At 38.1% G+C, this 24,950-nt stretch overlaps 1 long non-coding RNA gene across 1 annotated transcript; it reads left to right on the forward strand.

Annotated features, from left to right (window-relative positions):
* Nucleotides 1–4,951: 4,951 nt before the first annotated feature.
* LOC103672745 lies at nt 4,952–18,142 on the forward strand. Its single transcript, XR_571237.1, has 3 exons — nt 4,952–5,277; nt 11,896–11,971; nt 18,023–18,142. It is a non-coding gene; the product is annotated as an uncharacterized LOC103672745 (long non-coding RNA).
* The last annotated feature ends 6,808 nt before the right edge of the window (nt 18,143–24,950 follow it).

Raw genomic sequence — 24,950 nt, forward strand, 5'->3', positions numbered from 1 at the left:
AATTGGACAGCTATATGCAAAAGAATGAAACTTGACCACTCTCTCACACCATACACAAAAATAAACTCCAAGTGGATGAAAGACCTCAATGTGAGACAAGAATCCATCAAAATCCTAGAGGAGAACATAGGCAGCAACCTCTACGACATTGGCCAAAGCAACCTTTTTCATGACACATCTCCAAAGGCAAGAGAAACAAAAGATAAAATGAACTTGTGGGACTTCATCAAGATAAAAAGCTTCTGCACAGCCAAGGAAACAGTCAAAAAAACTAAGAGGCAGCCCACGGAATGGGAGAAGATATTTGCAAATGATGCTACAGATAGAAGACTGGTATCCAAGATCTACAAAGAACTTCTCAAACTCAATACACGAGAAACAAATAAACAAATCATAAAATGGGCAGAAGATATGAACAGACACTTTTCCAATGAAGACATAGAAATGGCTAACAGACACATGAAAAAATGTTCAAAATCATTAGCCATCAGGGAAATTCAAATCAAAACCACACTAAGATACCCCCTTATGCCAGTTAGAATGGCAAAAATAGACAAGGCAAGAAACAACAATTGTTGGAGAGGATGTGGAGAAAGGGGATCCCTCCTACATTGTTGGTGGGAATGCAAGTTGGTACAGCCATTCTGGAAAACAGTGTGGAGGTCCCTTAAAAAGTTAAAAATTGAGCTACCCTATGACCCAGCCATTGCACTACTGGGTATTTACCGCAAAGATACAGATGTAGTGAAGAGAAGGGCCATATGCACCCCAATGTTCATAGCAGCATTGTTCACAATAGCCAAAGCGTGGAAGGAACCGAGATGCCCTTCAACAGATGACTGGATAAAGAAGTTGTGGTCCATATATATAATGGAATATTATTCAGCTATCAGAAAGAACGAGTTCTCAACATTTGCTGCAACATGGACGGCACTGGAGGAGATAATGCTAAGTGAAATAAGTGGTGGGGGAATGGGATAGACCGGTGATGGGTAGTAAGGAGGGCACGTATTGCATGGTGCACTGGGTGTTATACGCAACTAATGAATCATCGAGCTTTACATCGGAAACCGGGGATGTACTCAATGGTGACTAACATAATATAATAAAAAAACATTAAAATAATAAATAAAAAAAAGAAATTACAAGAAGCAAAATTAGATATGTGTGTTCAATCTTCTCTTTTTCTCCAGAATGCTAATGCATTTTCTATCAGAAGTAGTTCTAACAGACAAACTTCTAATAGTTTGTCTAACATGGATGATAAACGTAAAAAAAAAATAATAATCTCAATGATCTAAGGCTGTGTTGTGCAGGATATAGATTTTCCTGACTGTTGAGGATTTTTATACAAGCTGTTCACATGCTTGGCTTGTCTCACTGCTATCTTGGTAGGCAGGGGCAGAAAGTGTGGTGGAATTTCCAACAACTGGTTTTACAACTTTTCTTGTCTTTTCTGGTATAAAGGATGCAGGAAGGAAAATGTTACGCTTAAAGTGGGGGTTTGCTGTTTTACATTATTTATGGTCTCTTAGCCCCCAGCTGGTTTCACTGTTTTATTGTTCTAAAATCACATTGCTTTCAATAAAAAAATAGGGAAAGGAATGTGTTGTTTCAAAATGCTGTATCTTTTCAAAATACTTCCATGTCTATCCTGTGATGATACTAATTACACATGTTCAGATAAAGAAACTGAGAATGAAAGACAAATAACCTCTGTAAGTACATACAGCTAATGAGGATTTTGGGGGGGGGTCAGGAACATCATAGTTTTCTTCTTCCCCTCTCTCCACTCAGTGGTGATGAGAGGGTGTCCACTCTTTTGAGAGGAGTTCAGTCTAGGGAGGATACTTTGGGGCAGAACTGTTACCATTTATAACTACTATTTAATGAGCATCTACTAAATTGCCTGGCTATATGCAAATGCTTCATGTGCATTATCTCAGTAGTCTTTATAGTGATTCTCCTTCTTTACAGATGGGAAACTGACACCCAGACAGATTAAGAAACTTTCTGAAGTGCACACAACTTATGAATGCAGGAACTGGGGTTGGAACCAGGTTCTTGGACTTGAAAGCTCAGGCTCTTTACAGGTGCAGCTTCCTTTTGGGCACAGGTTAGTGGCTTAGTCTGGTGGTAAAATAGAGGGAAATGGGCAATTACAATACTGCGTGATAGGTGCTGTGGTGGAGGTCTGGTGTGGTTGTAAGAGCTTATGGAGGAACCCGGGAAACTACGTGGAGGAAAATCATCTAATCAGAGGCCTGATGGAACAGTAGGAGCCAGCCAGAGAAAAAAGGGCCAAAGAGCATTCCGGGCTGAGTGATCAAAGAAGCATTCATATACCTAGAGGAGATCAGAGTATTTTAACAAGAGCCATTGGGAAGGAGGTGTGGCAGGAGATGGAGAGGCAGGGAGGGTTAAAAAGAGGCGAGGCTAGAGAAGAAAGTGAAAGGAGTGAGGCCAACTTGAAAGAGCCTTTAAAATCTAATGAGTTAGGAGTTTTTCCTCAGGCCAATAGGAACCATTCTTGACACAGGGTGTCCATTCCTAGGTGTTAAGAGCACTAGAAGCATCTTTTTGTTGTTGTTGTTTTTTTGAGGTGACTCTGAGTAGGCTTCTAGATGGCTCCTGGATGGGGGCTGGTCCTCAAAAAGACCAAGCCATAACTAGAAGCTTGGAATTTTCAGGCCTTCCCCCCACTTCTCCAGAGAGGGGAGAGGGGTAGAAATGAGAGTTGATAATCGATTGTGCCTACATGAGGAAGCCTCCATAAAAATGCCAATAGCATGGGATCTGGACAGCTTCCAGGGAAGGTGATGCACCCCAACTCTACAGGAACAGAATCTGCTGTGGTCAGCACCCTTCCAGACCTCCCCCCTGTACTTCTTCATCTGGCTGTTTATCTGTATCCTTTATAATATCCTTTAGTAAATGTAAACATAAGTAAGTTTCCCCCTGAGTTCTGTGAGCTGTTCTAGCAAATAATCGAATCCAAGGGGAAGAATATGGTGGAAAACTCCAGTTTGCAGCCAGATTGGGCAGAAGTTGTTGGTAACCTACTATTTCCAATTGGCATCTTATGGGAGCAGTCTTGTGGAACTGAGCCCTTCACCTGTGGGATCGGACACCATGTCCACATAGATAGTGTTCAAAACCAGTTAAATTTTACGTCTCCCAGCTGGTGTCACAGAGAATTGCTTGATGTGGAGAAAAACCTCCGCATTTGGTGACCAGAAATGAAGTGTTTTGTGGGAGTCCTAAAGGAGAAACACAGGAGGAAGACACAGGAGAACTGATAGGTTTTTCCAATTCACTGTGTTTCTCTCCTAGAGCCCATCACATTTGGAGGGTCTTCCAAAAGACAACTTAACTCTTCATGAAGCTTCAAACTTGCTATTCTTTTCTGCCAAGAGAACATAAAAAGGCAACCTCGTTCTACATTTGTATTTTCTCCCAGTCACGCACATTGCCATCGCGATTCCCTACAGTTCTGGCATGAGTCTCTTCAGAGGCCTCGCTAATGAAACACCGTGTGAACACTGCGGAGGACCAGCTCCTTATGCGACCATTGCTAGATGGCATCGTAAATACTTAAAAATAAACAAAGTGTATTTAACTTCGTTTCCCATGAAATGGAAAGCAAATGGGTTTATTTTGTTAAGTTGCCCCACCAAAACGATAAGCAATAACTTATAAATCAGCCTAGGAAGAGAACTTCCAGGCCCCTTTGAGCCACCAGTACCATTCATCTTGGAGCCAAAGTAGAGACGCTGGCTTTCACCGCCCACCTCCCCAAAGTTCTGTTTATGGCTTTTTATCCCCCACCATTTCAGTGTTTTCCATAAGGCCCAGATGCGAGATTCAGACTTCTCTGAGAAAGAAGGTTGACTTGGGGCGGGTCACCGGTGCTCTCCAGACCTGGGCTTGTGGGGCGGGGCTCCACGAGGAGCTCAGGCAGAGGGCGTGTCCTACAGCCCGACTCAGCGCGCCGCCGGCCCGGCGGGCACTCGTGTTTAAAAGAAGCACCCGCGTACACAACGACGCTTCTCAAACCTGCACCTAAGGACACCTTCCTGCTGGTCGCCACCCTGAGGGTTTCCCTCACTCCCGCTAAATTATTTTAGAGTCACATTTTAAGAATGAATGTAAATATTGCATTTACCTCCACAGCTTATCCTTAGTAGTTTACAAATAAAAATAAAGGTTCAAATTCCCCCGCCTCCATGCACGCTACACTGCCACGCTAACACCTGCCTCCCCATCCCCGGCTAACTGGTGGGCTTTCCAATCTGAGGAGCCCAGGAGGGAAGAAACTTAAGGCGCCGCCAGGTCTGAGGGGCGGGGCCGGAGGCAGGTCCTCCCAGTGCCCCGCCTCCAATCCCCCCCACCCCTGCCGTTGCCTGGCGGGAGGTGGCGGAGCCCCCGGCGTTCCCCGGGAGAGCGAGACTGGAGGTTCCCGGGTGGTAATGGCCGGGTCCCAAGCCTGCGGGGGCGAGGGGAAGCCTCCGGCGGGCAGGCGGCCGGGACCCTGGCGTTCCTCTGAGCACTGACCCCGTACACGAAAAGGTAACAGCCGCGCGGGCGCCCGCCCGCCCCGGCCAGGGCCGCCTCTCCGTTGGGGGCTCCCCTTGGTGTGCTGGTTCTGAAAGCCAGCCGGACCGCGGGGTTCCTTCACCAGGACCCGGGGCGAAGCAGCCACCGCGGCGAAGCCCGCCCCCTCCTCGAATTTGCTGGCATTCCTAGACAGGAAAATCGCTGCCTTCTCTCTGCTGGGAACCGTGTCTACACGCCACTGACCCATCCGATCCTCTTCAGTCAGCTATGACTAAGAGGTCAATTTGGTTTCCAAAACTAGGACATAGAAGAGGAGGAAGAGTCTAAATTTTCTATATTTGCCCCTGGAGAATGCAAGAATCAAAGAATTGGCCCCTGGGACTGATTTCAAGCGTCCCTCCAAGTATGGGGTGTAGCTTTGTAGGAACTCTTGAGGAAGACTCTGGTGTTGTGATTGGGGTCACACAGCATAGGTGAGAGAGAGGTTTTATTTTTGGTTTTAGATTTCCTCTCAGGAGCTAGGTGAAGAATCCATCTAGTGAGGGTGGCCACAGAAGCAAATCTCAGTCAATGTGGAGATAGTACCCACTCTTTTTTTATTCAGCTACCCTTTCCTTTTTTTTTTTTTAAAGAAGTATAATTAACATACAGTGTTATATTACTTTCAGGTGCACAGTATACTAATTCAACTATTCTGTACATTACTTAGTGCTCATCAAGGTGAGTGTACTCTTAATCCCCTTTATCTATTTCACCCCCTCCTACTTCCCCTCTGGTAACCATGAGTTTTTCTCTGTATTTAAGAGCCTGTTTGTGTGTGTGTGTGTGTGTGTTTGTGTGTGTGTGTGTGTTTTCTTTAATTGTTTGTTTTATTTCTTAAATTCCACATATGAGTGAAACCATACAGTATTTGTCTTTCTCTGTCTCACTTATTTCACTTAGCATTATACCCTCTAGGTCCATCCATGTTGTTGCAAATGGCAAGATCTCATTTTTTGTAGCTGAGTATTATTCCATTGTATAGATATACCACCTCTTTTTTCATCCATGCATGAACACTTGGGTTGCTTCCACATCTTAGCTATTGTAAATAATGCTGCAGTAAACACAGAGGTGCATATAACTTTTGGAATTAGTGGGTTTTTTCCTTTGGGTAAATACCCAGTAGTGGAATTACTGGATCATATGGTAATTCTATTTTTAAGTTTTTGGTTTTTGAGGAACTTCCATACTCTTTTCTACAATGGCTGCACGAATTTGCATTCCCACCAACAGTGCACAAGTGTTGATTTTCCTCCACATCCTTGCTGACACTTGTTTTTTCTTGTCTTTTTGATTCTAGCCATTGTGACAGGTGTAAGGTGCTCAGTGTGGTTTTGATTTTCATTTCCCTGATGATGTTGAGCATATTTTCATGTGTCTGTTGGCCATCTGTACATCTTCTTTGGAAAAATGTCTGTTCAGCTCCTCTGCCCATTTTTAAAATCATATATATATATATATATGATATATATATATATATATATATTTGGTGTTGAGTTGTATAAGTTCTTTATCTATTTTTGATATTGAGCCCTTATCAGGCATATCATTTGCAAATATCTTCTCCCATTCAGTAAGTTGCCTTTTGGATAGTTGATGGTTTCCTTTGCTATGTGAAAGCTTACTATTTTGGTGTAGCCCAATAGTTTATGTTTGCTTTTGTTTCCCTTGCCTGAGAAGATATATCTAGAAAAACATTTCTATAGCTGACGTCAAAGAAATGCCTTTTTCTAGGAGTTTTATGGATTCAGGTCTCACCTTTAGATCTTTAATCCATTTTGAGTTCATTTTTGTGTATGGTGTAAAAAAGTGGTCCAGTTTCATTCTTTTACATATAGCATCCAGTTATCCTAAAACCATTTGTTGAACAGACTTTTTCCTATTGTATAGTCCTGCCTCCTTTTTCATGGATTAATAGGCCATATAAGTGTGGGTTTAATTCTGGGCTTTCTGTTGTGTTCTGTTGTTCTATTTGTTTATTTTTGTGCCAGTACCATACTGTTTTGATTATTATAGCTTTGTAGTATGTTTTGAAATCTGTGATACCTTCAGCTTTGCTCTTTCTCATATTGCTTTGGCTATTCAGGGTCTTTGTGGTTCCATACAAATTTTAATGTTATTTGCTTTGGTTCTGTGAAAAATGCTGTTGGTATTTTGGTAGGGGTTTCATTAAATCTGTAGATTGCTTTGAGTAGTATGGACATTTTAACAATATTTGTTCTCCCAATCTGTTTGTTTGTGTCATTTTCAATTTCTTTCATCAGTATTTTATGGTTTTTGGAGTATAAGTCTTTCACCTCATTGGTTAAGTTTTTTCCTAGATATTTTGTTCTTTTTGGGGAAATTGTAAATGGGATTGTTTTCTCAATTTCTTTTTCTGCTACTTTCTACTATATTAGTGTATAGAAATGCAACAAATTTCTGTATATTAGTTTTGTGTCCTGTAACTTTACTGAATTTATCAGTTCTAATAGTTTTTTGATGGAGTCTTTAGGGTTTTCTATATATAGCATCATGTCATTTGCAAATAGTGAGTTTTACTTATTTCTTACCAATTTATTGGCATTTATTTCTTTTTCTTATCTGATTGCTACAGCTAGGATTTCCAGTATTATGTTGAATAGAAGTGAAAGTAGACATCCTTGTCTTTTTACTGGTCTTAGAGGAAAAGCTTTCTCTTTTTCACACCCATCCCTATTCTTTAATGACAAACCCAGAACAGGTTACCCTTACTTTATTTTGAACTTGGAGAAAATGTCAGATAAAAATGATGTGCACATTTATCTAGGCAGTCACCTAGATGTGGGATCTTTAGGTTGCCCTTAACTAATGTTTGAATAGAAATCTCACTCGTGGACACCTGGATAGCACTTGGGCAATGAGACACCTAGTATGGGTACTTCTGAGGACACAAAAACAGCAACAACAGTAACATAACATTTATTGAGCATTTACCATGTGCTATGCATGATTCTAAGTGAATTACATGTACTATGTAACATGAAACACTATTCTGAATGCTTTCATCCATTAGTACTTAGTTTTGACAAGCATATGAAAGAGCTGCTATCATTAGTCCCACTTCATGGAGGAAAACGGAAACAGTTTTTTGGGTAGGTAAGTGCCCCCATTCTCCAGGTGCTGTGAATATAGGCTGCCAACAGCTCACAACTGTACCTTCTTTCAAGAATTGCCTGCTGATGGCAGCTGCCCTGCCAAGAAATGCCCAGGAGGTTACACCCCAAGACTCCCAGGTGTGGCTTGTAGCTAAAAGATGACATATATTGGGGTACCTTACCTTCTGCCTTAAAGAGGAACCTTTTTGCCATGTCATTTCTGCTCTGCAGCTCCCTGTGGATCAGGTTGGACCCACATCCTTCTCTTGCTTCTTCCCTCTTCCTTGTCCTGCTTACCCCCATTATAGTTTTTACTGGAGAATCTCAAATCACTTGCAAAAGAATCCCCGTCTCAGGCTCCGTTTCTGTGAAACCCAGCCTAACACAACTACTCTGCTACACTGCGTTGTGAAATTTTCAGAGTTTGAGTCTTTATTCACTAGACATATGTTTTTCTCTGGAAAGGCAGACAATCCACTGGTTTCAAATATGTATCAGACAACTTTCTCTTTTGATTAACCTAATGAAATATATTATGGAAGCTTTGCTTCTAAAATAGTGCTTTATTTGTGTAAAGGAAATGATAGAATGACTTCCCTGAGATGCTGTTCAGCCAAGAATACTTTATTCCTATCAGGGATGCAGATAGCCAGAGTGGGTGATAGATAAGTATTTGTTCATTGGTTTCTTGATTGAAGAAATGGATTATGAGAAGGGAACATGTTAATACTGTTATTAACAGCTTGTAGAAGTATAGTTGACATAGTAAAAGTGTACATTTGGTAAGTTGATCCATTATATACCCATAAACCATCGCCACAGTCAAAATAATGAAAAACTATTACTCCCCAAAGTTTCCTCAGCCTCTTTGTAATACCTCCCATCCTGTACCCAGGCAATCACTGATTTGCTTTTGTTATAGTAATATAAGGTTGACAAAGACCCTAAAAGCCATGCACTTTGGTCACTGAGTCGTTAAGTGTGCCCGGGCATGAGGCATGTGAGGACTTCCATGGGGTAAGACCATGGAATTTGAAATAACTGGGGCCAGGCTGCCATCTGCTCATGGGAATGGAAACGGATACAAAGCTGGACTCTGATGACAACTTTGGCATCCAAGACACATATTCCAACTGGTGAGGCAAATGCAGATGAAGTTCAGGCAAACTTTGGAATTGGGGCAGTCTGGGGTTTTGTTATAGGTTAAAGGAGGCCCCGGGAGAGTGATGTCATCCTTGTAATGTACAACCAAAATAAAAATGTACAAATAAAACTTGCCACCAAAGCCTGGAACTCACAGGATGGCACTGGAAAGGGAATCTCCTGGTAGGTGGGGCAGCTGATTTTTGTCCGTCAAGTTCATCATCCTCTTGGTTCGCTTCTTGGTCACTCCCGACCGTGGGAGACACGCCTTCCCATTGTAACTCTTCAGCCCAAGTTTGCTACCTTGTGGTGTAGCTCAGACATGGTTAAAATATTCGGAGGCCCTGCTGAAGGCTCTGGCAAAAGCAACACAGGGTGAACACAATGAGAGCAATAGTTTTAGATGGTCTGGTATTCAAAACAGTTTTGTCATCTTTGCTTTATGCTCCTGCTCAGCTTCTATACTGTCTCCCATGTCTAGAAATCTCCTTCATCGATTCCTTGAGATCCAAGCCAAACCCAGTTCACAGGTATCTTTCTTCTCTCACTTCTTTACTACTTTCTGTATTGTCTCCCCTTTGGGTACATTGAAAAGAGTTGAGCAGAAGAATGGGCACTGTTTTACTTGACCATAAAGAATCATTCAGCCAATGAACTAGTATTCAGCATGAGCAATCATTCTAAATATAATTTGCTTAGTATTTTTTATCTGCATCTTAATAGCTATCTAGTTTTAAGAATTGCAAAATCTGTAATATCTTAATTTTTTTCTAATATAAAAGTGATGGATAGTAATGATATCTCCTTCAGAAAAGTGTGGCTTTTTTGTTGTTGTTTTGTTTTTTGTTTTTTATTTTGTTTTTACTGTGGCAGTACTCAGTGTTTCAAGGATATGGGGAAATGGACACTTTCATCCATTGTTTGTGGGAATATAAATTTCTCCAGGGATTATGGAGGGCAGTTTGACAATGTATATTCAAATTCAAAATGTGTATACCTTTGTCTGTGCAACTGTAGTTTTAGAGATTTACCACATGAGAGTAATTGGATAAGTGCACAAATTTGTATGTGCAGGAATGTTGATCTTATTATAGTTTATAATTTTTAAAGGAAACAACACATTTCAACACTATTGGGTGCCTACCTCTGTTAGGCATTGTAGTTGGTACGGGGCTACAATAATTAATCAGATATAGTTGGTCCCTCCCTTCATGTAGTTTATGGTACAGGAAAGAAGACAGCCAATTAAACATTCATTAGCATTAGCATTGCAGTGCTAATGGTATAGACTGTGGTTGAAGTGCTTATAAAGGGAACTGAATGCAGACTTGGTGAAGAGGTGAATAATGGTAAGTAGAATTTCACTAGATTTTCACTTTTAAATGTAAATATATTACTGATATAATCAGAAAGAAGTGTAGCTTTTTAAAATTTAAAATAAAATAAAATAATACAAGTTAAGTGTAGGAAATTTGGCAGTTACAGAAAGATTATAAAGAAGAAAATAAAAATGACTAAAAATTCCATCCTCAAGATGACAAATGGTCAGTTGAAACACTTTGGTATATTTTCACATTCTTTATATGCATATGAATGTATTGGCTCTTTCCACAATGATACATGTTTCATAGATCTTTTTGAAATTTCAATATATTTAATATTAAAAATAATTTGAGCTTACTACTTACATATATTCTATCTCAGAGTAAAATTTAATTCTGAAAATTCCAGTTTGTTATGCTTTTAGGGCTAAATTCCTATATGTATTTGGGGAATATATTGACATCAAATAAAACAATTCACTTTTCTCTGTTTTTTAAAAAAAATTGGTACAATTTAATTATATGTTAATCATATCAATAATATTTTTCTTCTGGTTGCTGGCATTTATTTGAGATTATAGAGTTAAACTGGTTAAAAGTTCATTTTTCATGGGCTCATATGAGTAACATTATGAGATCTTATTCGAACAGTGCCAGCCAAGATGGGAGTGTTAATTTGCTTCACATTGTACAATGTAGTTTCCAATGTTGGCAGGAGGCATAGTGGAGCAAAGTTCCTTGTCTTAAAGATTATGTATTGCATCATCCCTGCTGTATTGCTTTGTTAGACTATAGTGCTGCTGTCACTGATTCCTTTTTAAAAAATAGCTGCTAAAAACCAGAAGAATTAAGTTAGCAAATTCTATGTGTCATTCATAGGTATGTTAAATAACCAGAAGAGTTTCCTCCTTACATAGGAAGTCTAAAAATGTAAACTGCTTTTCTGAGTTAATGCATGCAAAATGCTTGGAATAAGGCTTGAAACATACTAATTGCTCAATAAATTAGTATTGTAATTACTACTACTGTTAATAGGAGCAAACAAGTTAACAGAATAAGTCTAGGAGTATCTTAGATCTATATTCAGATTCTCATCATTGGCTATGGGATGTGAAGAGTAAATTGATTACAAGATATTGGAGGGTAGTCATACTGTTTCATGTTAATGCCTAAGACCTGGAATAAAATGTTAAAGAAACGTAGTTTATTGCGATAAATGAACTCAACTGAACTGAGTAGCATTTCACCTTATAGCATAGCCCTTAGTCTGTAACCCTATTTTGAAATTGAATTTCCTAGGTGAAAAGGACTATTGATGCTCTTGAATAGGTTCATGGAGTCTTTTTGGTGACTGTGATCTTTATTTAACTGAGTTGACATGAGATTCAACTACATTCATAGGGTGATTCATATCCATAACTCAAATAGTTTTTCATCATGCAAGCAATTCTCAACTTGCTGTAATGGTTTTATTGTCTTAGTTGTAATCAAACTTGTCTATCTATAATATGACCAGTGAATTCCATACTTGGTACTTCAATTCTTTTAAGTAAATCTGTTTTTAAAAGTTATTTCAACAAAGTTTATGTGTAAAGTTAAAATTACATAAACATACCATGTTCTCTAGGCTATAGATCCTGTCCAGATTTTTGGAAGAAATTGTGTTTAAAGGGACAGGTAGAATGCATTCAATGTAAATATATTTTGTTTTACAGAGCAAAGATTTCAAAAAGCTGAAAACACTGCTGTTCAGTCAACCTAAACAAAGAGACCAAGAAAAACCTCAGAGAGGTAAAGAAATAGATTTTTTTCCTGATATATGATTATTCCAATATATGAAATATATTATTCTAATATGTTATCTATTATGCTTTTCTATCATTTTAAGCAAATACAGGTTTATACAGCTATAAAAACATAATGCCAAATTATTTTTCTTATATTTCAACTCTCCTAATACTTGTCTTAATTTTAGGGTTTTGGAAAATAAAATGGGATTAAATGAAAAGGGTTGGAATATTTATATTTTCTTTTGGTTTGGTGAAGCTGTTCTTTTCTTTCATTCATTTTATCCATTGATTAAAGAAATATTTATCATTGGGGTGCTACTGTGTGTTACATTTGAGGTCTGTATTTGAGATAATTGATTTTGAATATAAATAAACTTATTTAAGCCTATTTAAATGTTTTCTATAATTTTAATTTACTAATCTTTGAACAAACTTCAGGGATCTGTTATATAGATATGGATTTCTGCCTCTAAAAGATTAGGTGGACCTTCTCTGCTTCTATTAAAATTTTAATATACTTAGGTAAATTGGATTTACATTTGTCATTTTTTAGCCTTTAAGGGATGTTTTGTAAACCAGCTATAAAGTAAAAAGAGGTATTGATTTTTAAACATTTTAAGATATGAAGCGTTTCAGAGTATCCTAAAAAAATAAAGTGCTGTATTATAAGTATTCATCATCTTTGGCATCAGACGGTTCTAAAAGTCAATATTTTCTGTGCTTGTCAAATTGTCTTGAATCCACCTATGCCATTGTAGCCTGGGAGGATCTAACCCTAGTAAATAGCATAGCTGTGGAAGTTCTTGTTACCAAGAGCTGAAATTCTTGTGTGGGTACAGCTAGTCCTCAACGGTGAATTTATAACTTGGAAAAAGTAATATAAACAAACATGATGGAAGTTAAATTTATCTTTCTCATGGAACCTATTTTAAGTGGAGAATTATGTTCCTGAAGGTATAAAAATAGGCACTATATTTACTCCACTCTTTATGAATCATAGACATACTATGAAGTATACAGTTTCTTGAGTATGCATAAGGCAATCAAGATGGCATTAAATTACCGAGCACTTGTATTGTACTGGAAGACATCACCAGAAAAGGTTTTCCAGGGTAGGAGGAAGTGCTGGGGGGAAAGAGGCTAAGGATTCTGATGGTGGATGGCTAGTAGGGTCAAGAGCTGAGGGCAGCATGTCTTACGCAGTAAGTAGCACACTGGCTCCTCATCATTACCGCTCCATGGACCCCTTTGTGGGTTTGTGTGTGTGTGTGTGTATGTGTGTATTAACAAATGTCATTTATTAATGGTTACTTTATCTCTCTGCTTTTCCAAATCAAAAATACATCTTACTGTCCATCAGCACTTTGGTTCATGGTTTATTTATATTAAATAAAAGTAATATTCTGAGGAGCTTTATTATAGGTGAATTCGTGATCTAATTAGATTGTTGGAAATGGTCAAAGTTCAAAAATCGCTACTCACCCCTAGACCCCTTATAATTCTTTAACTAGCTCTAGAAGTGACACATTGGAAATCCCTGTTCTGGATGTTGTCAGAAAGGGACTAGTAGGGATGAGCAGTTTGTACGTAATCAGATAGGAGTAATTCAGGGAATTAAAGGGATTGTAAACCAGAGAATGCCCTCTGCATTGTCCTAAAGGTAGATGCGTACCTGAATGCTACATGCATTTTAGGTAAGGAGAAAGCACCGAGGTGAACAGAAGTACATTCCTTATGCTTTAACCTCTTTTTACAAAGTGCCATTTGCCAGCTTCCATTTGCTTCATCCCACCTCAGCCATCCACCTGCCAGTGCTGATCTACACCCATGATGCAGCAGCTAAGAGGAGAAAGGGATTGATTCTCTGTAGTGTACCCTGGGGTCTGCAGCTGGGTGCGTTGAACTAGGGCCGCCTCACAGAGCAGCCATCAGATAGCTACTGCAGCCAGACGCCAGGGAGATTTCAATCTGAGCAACTTGCACATTCAAGTTGCACAGGTGAATAGTGATAACTGGTTACTACTGATACATTTATATTTTTTGTTTGAGTCACCTGGGAGTGACTAATTCCAAGTTATTGAAGGTAAGCCCTGAGTTTACCTGAAGCTAAAAAAATTTTAAGCTTTTTATTTTGAAAATTTTAGATTTACAGAAGAGTTTTAAAGATAGGACTGACGGTTCCTGTATACCCTCTACCCAGCTTCTCCTAATGTTAACATCTCATGTGCTCATGGTACAGCGATCAAAACTAAAAAATTAAAATTGATACAACAAACGCAATTAACTATGGACTATTTAGATTTCCCTGTATTTCCACTAAATGGCTTTTTTTTTCTGTTCCACAGTTTAGGTCATGGTACCACACTGCCTTTAGTTGTGATTTTTTCTTAGTCTCCTTCAGTCTGTGACAGCTCCTCAGGTTTTTTGTCTTTAATTACTTTTGAAGAGTACTGGTTAGACGTTTTATAGTATGTTCTTCAGGCTGGGTTTGCCTTTTTTTCACATGATTAGACTGAGGTTGCGGATGTGGGGTACATGAGATCAATAGATCTTATTAATGGTGATCTTAGCCTTGATCAATTGGTTTAGGTTTTGTGTCAGATCTCTCCACTGTGAAGTTACAGTTTTCCTCTTTCCATACTCAGTACTTTTGGGAGTAAGTTACTAAGTCTAGACCATTGGAGTTATGAAGTCCAGTCTAGGGGATCTAAGATCCATCTCCTGGAGGGAGTATTTAAGAAATTGAAGACATATGTTAAAAGCACATTAATAAATATTTGATGAGCGATATAATGAGGCAGTGTAGGTACCTGTTCCTCTTTAAAGTTTCACTCACAAATTTTAGCATTTATCAGTGGATGTTGCCTGTAGCAATTATTACTTTGGTACTGGGAAAACAAATAGTGGAAACCTCATTAAAGATGGAGTCCAGAAATCCTGAAGGGGAAGCTCTCACAGACCCTGAACAGGAAGAAACTTACTTTACATACCCCAGTACGGGGAAGGAAGAATTTCACCTTGTCACCAACAGCCCAGCCATTGAGAAACTGCCACACTCCGCCAATGAGAAGCTGTCACCACTCTGAATTCTTTGAAACAGCCTCTCCCAGTTTCTTCCTTTCCTCCATAAAAGCAAACCTCTCTTTTCTGTTCTCCAGACTTGCCTGTGGTTCTCCATAGTTTGCTTGTCCTGCATTGCAATTCACTGCTATTCTTGAATAAACTCATTTTGCTGGTGAAATGTCTGGCTGGTTTTTCTTTGTTTATTTGTTTATTTGTTTTAAAGCCAAGAGTACTCTAATGATGATGTTCTATTTTCCTCTTTCTTCCTGTAATTTTAGTTCTTCTGTAGGAAGAATTGCCTCTTGTTCATTTATTCATTCATTTGTGTGTTTATATCAGTATGGTCTCATGATATTTATTGACTTATGGATATTTACTTTATTTGTTGGGGTATAATTAATTACTATCATTGTTTATTGTATTGCTCAAATGATCCCAGCTCTGGCCATCAGGAGCTCTTTTTTTTTTTTTTTTAAGATTTTATTTATTTGAGAGAGAGAGAGAGGGAGAGAGAGCATGAGCAAAGGGAGAGAGAGAAGCAGTCTTCCCACTGACCAGGGAGCCTGATGCGGGGCTCGATCCCAGGACCCCAGGATCATGACCTGAGCTGAAGGCAGATGCTTAACCGACTGAGCCACCCAGTTGCCCCCCATCAGGAGCTCTTAAGCATTGGTTCCTGTGTCACTTCGAGGAACCCATATCTTGTTTCCTTTTTATGCACTTACTTTCTGACACTATAAGATGCTCCTCCTGGCTTTTATCTTATATTTTCTGTGCCCTAGCCTAAGAATCAGTCATTTTTGAAGAATCATGGATCCTTTGATTGGAGGATGGTATTTAGAAACCTAATTCTGGCTTCTCAGTGTTCTTGTTGCAACTAGAGAGTCATTGTTTCTAGACCCTGTCAGTGTGTAGAGCTAGCAAACATTTGTATGTGTACTAACCCATGTATCTATCTCTTTGTATCTCCATCTGTATATATATTAAAATAAACATTAGTTCATACCCGTATCTTTAACTCCAGCCTGTTACCACAGGGTTTATTCTGGCATTTCCCTTTGCTTGTTTGTAATTTCTTTCTTTTATAGGTACAAACCTGGCTATCATTGTCTACAGTATATTTACTTAATTGTTCAGCTCTAGTGTGTGTAGAAAGTAGTTTCAGAATTGCTGAACTGGACCCGTATGAGATACATATTTACCAGCTACAGTCCAGTGTTTTGTCTTTAGTCTTATAGTATCAAAACTCTATTATATCAAGTTATCTATCCATGAAATCATGATCAGCAGGTGAGCAGATAAACAAACTGATACATCTATACAATTAAGCAATAAAAAGAAAGAAACTTGATTCATGTGAGACAGGGAAATCTTAAATGCATTTTGCTAAGTCAGACACAAAAAGCAATGTATTCTGTAATTCTATTTACATGGTATTGTGGAAGGCAAAACGATAGAGAAGGAAAACAAATCAGTGGTTGCCAGAATTGGGATTTGGAGAATGGGTTACCTAAGAGTGGAATTGCTGGGTCATATGATAATTCTGTAGCTTTTTGAGTAACTGCTGAACTGTTTTCCACAGCAGCTCACCATTTTACATTCCTACTAACAATGCCCAAGGGTTCCAGTTGTACCAATTTCTTCACATCCTCACCAAGACTTGTTGATTTTCTTTCTTTTCTTTTTAAAATTATAGCCATCCCAGTAGGTATGATGTAATAACTCATTGTGGTTTGATTTGCATTTCCCAAGTGACTAAGAATGTTAAGTATCTTTTCATGTACTTATTGGCCATCTGCATATCTTCTTTGGAGCAATATCTACTCAAGTCCTTCGCCCATTTTGAATTAGCTCATCTTCTTGTTACTGGGTGGTAGGAATTCTTTATGTATTCTCGATATTAAACCCTTCTCAGATAATATGATTCACATTTTCCCCCATTCTGTGTTTTTTCATTTTCTTGATAATGTCCTTTGATACAAAAAGTTTTTAATTTTGATGAAGCCCATTTTTTTTTTTTTTGCTGCTAGTGCTTTTGATGTTCTATCTAATAATCCATTACCACACCCAAAGTTTACCTCTATGTTTTCTGGTTTAATAGTGTTTAGGTCTTATATTTAGGTCATTGATCAATTTCGAGTTCATCTTTGTATATGGTATGAGGTGGTATGAGCACATCTTCGTTTTTAGACCTTTTGAAAATGCAAATATTTTAAAGATTTAGTAGTCACATCATAGTTTTTTCTTAAAGGTAGCAGACAGATGCAATATTAATGTATATTAAAATCTAATATTTTGGAAGAGGGAAAAGGGCATGTTTGAATTTCTCACTGCTAATATCTTCCAATGAAAGACTGCCAGGCACCATCAGGTTTAATTTTTTCTGGCCTGTGGTTTATCCTAATTGCTTTGCTGAGCAAGCTAGGTTCTGATGGGTTCCTTACCAGTTTCATCAAAGAGGTGGGGTCTTAACAGCATGGAATTTCATGAATGTTGGGGAAGACCATCTCCTCACCGTCAATGTCTACTTCTCCTTCCCGTCCATAGGAGAAGTTTTGCTCTATTAGTATCACACCAAATTCTCATGAATCAGGATAAGGAAGATTCTTTTTTAAGGGTTTGTTTATTTATTATTTTAGAGCAGGGGAGGGGTAGAGGGAGAGACTGAATCTTGGACTCCACACTGAGCTTGGAGCCCATTGTGGGGCTCAATCCCATAGCCCTGTGATCATGACCTGAGCAGAAATCAAGAGTCAGATGCTTAACTGACTGAGCCACCAAGGTGCCCCCCCAGATAAGGAAGATTATAACTACCAACATCTACGACATAAAAAATGGCTAGACTTTAGAGAACACAGAAAATCTATTCTAGTTTTGGTTATCAGAAACTTTGAAGGGATCTGAGCTAATACAGAGCCTCATAATAATTTTTGTTTAGCCCTTCTCTAAGCTATTATTTATTTATTTTCTTTCTTTTTTTTTTTTCAAGATTCAACTATATCTAAAGAAGAATAGATCATTTCATAGTTTGCAAAATGAAGTACAGCTCCAACTTTGGTAGACAACAGTGTATCAAGAGTAAGTGACACAAAAAATATTCTATCTAAGTCTTAGCGATCCCCTAAGAAAAACAGTGGCAGATGGTATGTAGAGTTTAAGAAAACTTCAAAGACAAAAGGCATGTTGCAAATTCAATATTGACCAAAAGAAATATGTAATAGTTTGGGGTTTGTACTTGGAACTCTGTAATGTAATGATGAAATTTCAAACCAATCTAAGGGAGACTAAAACTGAAAATAGGATGAAGACCAAAGTTTATTATAAGCAAAATAACAAAACAATAAAAAATGACTGGGCCACTAGAAAAGTCCACTTATTTATCTAGAATGAGAAAAACATGCAAAATATATTAAGTAAAGTACCCTAAATTTTGTGATAAAAATCTGAAGTTGACATTTACAATTTGCTCACAATCTTTTGAACATGACTACATTTTGAAATGGCTGCATTTTTATAGTCCCCAATAAGGTAAACCCAATCATCTCCATGAAGGGCGTAAAACCAAAACAAAACAATAAAACAAAAACCTACCTTTTCCAGCCCATTCTCCTACCTTTCTTTTGGGTATAGATACATGGTATAGATTCTAACATATATTTTCATGAAAATGTGGGGGGAAATGTAGGACTTGGGGCATCCATTTTGGTGCTACGGGTATTGGCAAAAACCACATGATTCTTTGTTCAGATGTGGTGGCTCCAATTTCCTGACTGTGGTGGGAACAGTATGGTTTGGGGTCTGTTCAGCATCTTCACCAAGTTGTTCCTCGACATTTGGCCTAGAATCTATTTCACTAACCTTTCCAAAGATACTGTAAACGATCTAATACCTGTAGTAAATCCTTTCTTTCTTAAACCAGTCAGAGTGGATTCTGTTGTCTGCAACCCAGAACCCTGTTTAATATAAGATCCATCCTGTATGTGAGTCTTTCTTGGAAAAAGTTAAATAATGTCGTATTAACAGAAAGTCTCATTTTATAAATCATGAATATTTAGAAATTTTTACAGGAATTCACTTTCATTAAGCACCAGTTCATTCAATGAAGATTGATATTAATATTTATTCAAATTTATCCTTTTAAATGGAGAATAAAACAAAAAACAAATTAATGTATCTATAACTAGTTTGATGTTCATAGATTCTTCTTAGGGTACAATATACAATATACCTATATGGCCATATGTATATTTTTATAAACATTTTGATTTCTGAATGTGAAGGTATTAAATCTTTCTTTTTGTATTCCTAACAAAAATACTCTAATTTTTGTATTTGTTGACTTAGAGCAGTTGTACGTATAGACTTAACAAGAAAAAAAATTCTTAAGGAAGACGATGATGCCAGTAAAACTGTAGCTATTCACAAATGCTTCAAGTATATGCTCCAGAAGTATAAAATTAAATGTTTTAGATGAGAAAACTATTGAGTATTGGCGTTCCTTCACATCACCCAAGCAGGCTACTGAAGAATCATTCTGGAGTTACTGTATAACACAAAAGTAGAGTACAGGCCCATGTGAATATTTTATAGTTTATTGTATGGGTGGGTATTCTTAAATTTTAATGCTGCAAAAGAAATGGGTAGCCCTGGAATCCTTGTGTCAATGAGATATAGAGGAGGCTGGTGATCCAATTAGTATAATGGGCATCTGGCAGCCAAATGATGCACTTCAGAACCTGGCTGAGAAAGACTGGCCCTCATCCACACTTTCACAATATAAAGGAGAGAAAACAGGATGTGGAATCCTCCTGCTCTTTCTGTGCTGCTTTACATCCAACTGAGTCTTGAAAACCAGATCTTTTCTATTATAATGCTTGTCATCCATGTATTACTTCTCCCTTCCACATGCCTTCTCCTTCCTTTTCCATCCCATACTTATTCTTGGCTTCACTTTCATGATTCCATGGTGGTCCTGTTGACTGTTCTCCTATTGTTAGTTTGTAGAAACCGCTATCTTGAAGATATTTCTGTGATGTGGCAGTTACTTTGGCAATTTTTTTTTTAAAAGATTTTATTTATTTATTCGATAGGATAGAGACAGCCAGCGAGAGAGGGAACACAAGCAGGGGGAGTGGGAGAGGAAGAAGCAGGCTCATAGCAGAGGAGCTTGATGTGGGGCTCGATCCCACAACGCCGGGATCACGCCCTGAGCTGAAGGCAGACGCTCAACCGCTGTGCCACCCAGGCGCCCCTACTTTGGCAATTTTTAATCATTTTTCCAGTAGTGGCTTTTCAAATTGTTATCTATTAACGTGAACAATAGAAAGTCGGGAATATTCACATTTTAATCTTGTGATTTTCTTTCCAAAGACAGTGAAAAATACAGCATGGCAAAATTTCCTCCTTGCATTTTCCTCCTTTAGAATTAGGATCGTAATTCTTTAAATAAACATGGAACCTTATTTTAAAATTTTATTCTTTTGTATTATTATGCCCTGTATGCTAGATACAGCCAGATATGAGCCTCTTGAGCTCCTATGTTTCTTGCTGAATGTGCCAAAATCCCAAGGCTTTGACTGTTCTTTTACCTGGGCCACTTCTCAGGAATGATTACACAGCCAGCAATCCTGAGAAGATAATACATTGCAGTTCTTGTATTACACCTCGTCTTCTCCCAGGCAAGCCTGCTTGCTTACTGCTTATTCTAAAAGCAGCAGATCCCCTAAGCTTAGGTTATCCCCTGGGACCCACCTCTCTGCATATGCAGGCTCCATTGGGCCCTCCACCTTGCCCTGTGGGCACTGGTACAACCATACTGCTACTCCTGTGATTCCTTTTGCTGCAATTAGCAATGTCCTTTGTCTCTGACTCAGGAATCTCATGTCTTCTGTCAGTCTCTCATATCTTCTGTCAGGCAGACAGTTTCAGCCTGCCTGGAACTGTGGCAAGCTTACTTAGTTTGAATAGTTATTTTGGCGGGAACTTTCCTGCTTCTAACTCTCCTTCATAGCATCAAACTTATTGAAGTAGGGCAAAATCCTAATACTTTATTTCTAAAATATCTTCCTTATGAACGGTCCAAATCACTGTTACATATTATATTTTTCCCCTAAACCATTTTTATGAAGTGTGTAGGTACAAGTTAGTGCCATTTTATAAATGAGGAACTAAAGGGAGAGATTAAGTGATTTTCTCAAGATCACTTGATTAATTTGTAACACATCAAATGCTAGAATTAAGGCCTTCTCACTGATCACACAGGGTTGGGGTGTCTGCAATATATAATACTGCCATCTTCCTTTCACTAACATTCTTGTAATGATACCCATCTAATTTAGAACATAGAATTTATAACTGGTATTCTTCCAGGAAGGAAGAACTCTTGGTAGTATAATTATTAACTGAAAATCTGAAATTATTTAAACTTCCTAATATTTCATAAAACATGTTCTGTTCCAGCATTCACAAACATTACTCATATAAAAAACTAAATAAATAATGTTTACTCTTAGTCTGCTATACAGTGTTTCTCACAGTGTAGTCCTCAGCAAAATAATCTGGAGAGCCTTTTAAAAATATAGGTTGCACCCCAGACCTACCAAATTAGAATTTCCAGAGTATAAAGGAATCTTGAGTGTTGTTGTTGTTGTTGTCTTTTATCAAATCTCCCAGGTGATTTTTTATGGCCATTAAAATTTACCATGCATTACTACTAGGGAGAGATTATTTCTATAAACTAGGGGTGGACAAGCCACCATCCTTTGGCTAAATACCTACAAATAGGGGAGAGTAGCAGATTTACAAAACTGTTTCTGAATATAATACTAATGAAAAATCTTGATAAAAGGAATGCAAATCGACACCAAATTTATGTCCCTCAGAAAGCCAAAAATCTTCCCTTACATCATGAATTTAGCAGTAGTGGCTTAAAAAATGCTTGTATTTTGTGAAATAGCAGGGTTTATGTAAGGAATTCATTTGTATGGAGATCTTCTGTTCTGTGGTTGTGCAACACCTCTTTTTGCCTATTCATAAATCCATTCGATATATATTCATTGAGTGCCTACTTTCTGAGCCAAGCGCCATTCTAGGCACTGATGCTACTGTAAGTGGACAAGTTGGCTAGGATCCCCGCCTTCAAGGTCTATACTAGAAGAGGATGAGAATTGCTTCTTAACAAAAAGTAAAATTCTTTACAGAGGAATATAAAAGGATTTTGTTTGCCATCAGTGACTCCAAACTTGCCATTTTGCAGAAGAAATTTTTTTAAAGTATTTTTTCTTTCAAGATTTGAAGCTGAAAGTATGGTTCTAAGATTAAAGACAAGTATGAAATATTTCAGTAATTGAAATGCTTAGACAAATCATATAGGGGAGAGCCAACATATAGCCTAATATATATTTTGTCAAGTATGGGACATACAAGATTCATAAGTGGATGTTATATGGATGATTGACCAGCTAAATGAGTACGAGTTACAAACCATGTTGCTTTGGAGACTGAGTAATATTAAAAAATAAAGTGTGCCAAAACAGTTACTGATTAAAGGAGCTTCCTTTGATTCTTTAAAGAAATCCTATGCTTGCAAAAAATGTTATGCAAAAGGGATAGGATATAGGGCAAGAGAGCAGTTTGTATATAGTAATGTAGTAATAAAACTTGCTTCTTTTTTTTTTTTTTCTTTTTAAGCCAAGGGCAGATTGGATTTGAAGGTTCTTGAATCCATAAGTCCCTAAGTGTAAAGGTCTTGGGTGGTGAGAACAGTTGCTGGGATTGATTTTGGAAATGTCATTTGAGGTCAGATATGACACTGGAAACAATGCTAAAGAATCTGGAGTTAGTTCTACAGGCAGTAGAGCTCACTGATGGTCTTTAAGTAGAGGGAGATGGATCAGATTAACATTTAGATAGGTGACTGGTGTGATGATGTGCAGGCTGTGTTAGCAGAGAAAAGACAACATGGATTTGGAGAACAGTTGGGAGATCCATGAGCAGATCTTGGACCAAGGCACTGGCCATGGGCAGACCAATTAAGAGATGGATTCAAGGTATTTTACTGGCAATAAAGTCAATGAGGAGGGCAAAGGAGAAAGAATATGTGTATTTCTAACATTTTCAATAAAAATTAAACTTAATTTTGCATGGCATCCCCAAAGTTAAATTTACGAATCATCATTGGTGGGTCAAAAATTTCTCAGTAGACAGAACCTTGGTCAAGGAGTTATCCAGCCTGTGACTGGCTGAATATTTTAGTGCTGGAAGTGCTTTGGAGGCACTCTTAGAACCTATGACCCTCTGTGGACTCCAAGATCTTCTCCAGGATCAGTGACTGTTGGTGATAGACGGAGCCTCAGAGGTCAGCTAGCAGATTGCTCATGTTGACACAGCCAGTTAGTGGCAGAAGTGGAAGCAGAATCCTGATTTTAGTGCCCTGATCATTTCACTGTGCTGCCTCAACTGTGTGTGGATCAAATAGAGCCATTGGCTTTTCAACTAAAGTGGAAGCAGAATCCTGATTTTAGTGCCCTGATCATTTCACTGTGCTGCCTCAACTGTGTGTGGATCAAATAGAGCCATTGGCTTTTCAACTAAAGGGAAGAAACTTAGATCATCTGTACTGATGTTTCTCATAATGTCTGTATTCATCAAGGTTCACGAGAGAAACAAGACTAATAGGATATATGTCGATACATAAGATTTATTGTAGGGATTGGCTCATGCTATTATGGAGGCCAAGAAGTCCCACAATCTGCTGCTTTCAGGCTGGAGAACCAGGAAAGCCAGTGGTGTGATTCAGTCCAAGTCCAAGGGCCTGAGAACCAGGAGTGCCAAAGTCCGAGGGCAGGAGAAGATGGATGTCCCAGCTCAAGCAAAGAGAGATTTTAATTTTAAAGTCACGCTACTCTTCCTTCTCTAATTCTACCTTGACTCTCTATTGCTACATCTTTTTAAATATTATAGTCAGAAAATAGTGTTACAGTTTTGTATACAGTTACACCAACACCATCCTCCCTCACTGAGCGTCATGGATCTAGGTCAGCATCTCCACTCCACGTCTGCTGTCCTCAGAAGGGAGCACCCCCCCCTTTTTTAAAGCATTCTTTTTTCATAGTAGTAAGTTGTTGGATGAAGCTAGGACACAGTATTATGTGTGTGTATGGATCATGTTGCTGTTTTAGCACATGATATATTCCAGACTAAAGACTCATTTGACCTGGGGTTCTGTTTTGAGACTCTAGTTGGTACAAATTAATCCTGCTGGAGCTGATAGGCTATCCAAAAGGAAAGTCCAGGGCATTCCTTATTTATTAATTCTGTAAGTTTAAGATTTATTTTTAAAAATCATTTGCTTGAAATGATGTATCCTTATAATTCCGCAGGTTCCTAGAATTTCATTGTAAGAATGATGTCAGAGCTAAAATAATTCTAAAAGAGATTCATTTGTTTTCATTTTCAGGAAATCTGCTTTTTAACTAATGCCGATCAGCCTACTTTAGTTTTATGTAAAGCAGATGTAAAATTTCTGGTAATGAGTAAAGAAGTATTTGATGATATTCATAAAAATGATTAATATTTTAAGAAAATCCTTTTGGGAAGCCTAAATAAATTTCAAAGCCTGAAATATTGACATTGAGAATGAATACTAAGGAAAATTAAGTGTCTATATTTAAAAGTTAAATCTGAACACTTTGTGCTGATGGATCAATAGTCTTAATTAGATAACAAACCATCACATATAGGGGAGGCAAAATTTTCTCTCTACCTTCTTAGGATTTTTTAATCTGGGGGCAGAAATTAAATTGACATTAACAACAGATTACCTGGAGAAAAGCATACAAATTTATGTAAGGTTTATGTGATGTAGGATCCCTCACCATGACATGAAGACGCAAGGAAATGGCAAACTTCTATAAAGT

The sequence above is a fragment of the Ursus maritimus genome, unplaced genomic scaffold (assembly GCF_017311325.1).
Source record: "Ursus maritimus isolate PB19 unplaced genomic scaffold, ASM1731132v1 scaffold_8, whole genome shotgun sequence".
NCBI lineage: Eukaryota > Metazoa > Chordata > Mammalia > Carnivora > Ursidae > Ursus > Ursus maritimus.